Consider the following 978-nt stretch of genomic DNA (forward strand, 5'->3'; position numbering starts at 1 on the left):
TTAACTCATTTACTCCTAACACTTTTCTAAGATGTTGCCTCTCAATAGACCATTAACAGTTACTAGTTGCCATGTCTTTCATCAAATAATAAGCAACATTAAAGGTTTTACTCATGAGGGCACCACTTACGATAGCATGTAGAATAGTCCTACTGGCAAGTATCAACCCATTATAGAAAATTTAAATTTCTAGCCATTTCAATAGTTTATGGTGTGGACACCTTCTCAAGAGCTCCTTGTATCTTTCCCATGCTTCGTACAAGGTTTCTAATTCATGCTGGCAAAAGTGGTAATATCATTTCTCAACTTGGCTATCTTAGCTAGAGGAAAGAACTTAGCCATAAACTTCTATACTAAATCATCCTTAAAAGTAATGGAATTCGGTAGCATGAAGGCTAACCAACTATTGACTCTATCTCTAAGGGAAAAAGGAAATAACCTAAGCTTAGTGACATCCTCAATAACATCATTATGTTTAAATATATCACATATCTCCAAGAAATCCTATTGGTAAGCATTAGGGCCTTTACTTGCACACCACTAAATTGCACTAAAAATTGAATCATCTAGATGATTGCAAGTTTAATCTCATAGTTATTGGCTTGAATTGCTGGCCTCTTAATGGTAGGTTTGAAATCATTATGATTAGGCACAGCATAATCTCTAAAGGCTCTAGTGTCAGCTTGTTCAGCCATTATGGTAGGATCAGTTTGTCTCTTCTTTTTAATTTTCCAAATAGTGTTTTCTATCTTGAGATCTAGAGGGATCAATTCACAACTCTAAATTGAGTGCATACATTGACCACAAAGACAACTAGATCAAATCAAAGGCTTCTAAAGGAAAGATCTAAGTATGTACAACTAATGAAATGAAACAACAAAGAAAGTTAGCTTTTGTACACCCTAACGAAACAAACTTAAGGCAAGTTAGTAACTAGCCTAGCATATATACACTACAGGGTAAATTAAACTATACACG

The 978-nt window shown here is 34.7% G+C and overlaps 1 non-coding gene across 1 annotated transcript; it reads left to right on the top strand.

Annotated features, from left to right (window-relative positions):
• The first annotated feature begins 203 nt into the window (after window positions 1–203).
• Window positions 204–309, top strand: LOC149512617 (small nucleolar RNA R71). Its single transcript, XR_016332218.1, has one exon. It is a non-coding gene; the product is annotated as a small nucleolar RNA R71 (small nucleolar RNA).
• The last annotated feature ends 669 nt before the right edge of the window (window positions 310–978 follow it).

This window comes from Durio zibethinus, chromosome 22, assembly GCF_047325235.1.
Source record: "Durio zibethinus cultivar Kanyao isolate XHJ-2024 chromosome 22, ASM4732523v1, whole genome shotgun sequence".
Lineage (NCBI taxonomy): Eukaryota > Viridiplantae > Streptophyta > Magnoliopsida > Malvales > Malvaceae > Durio > Durio zibethinus.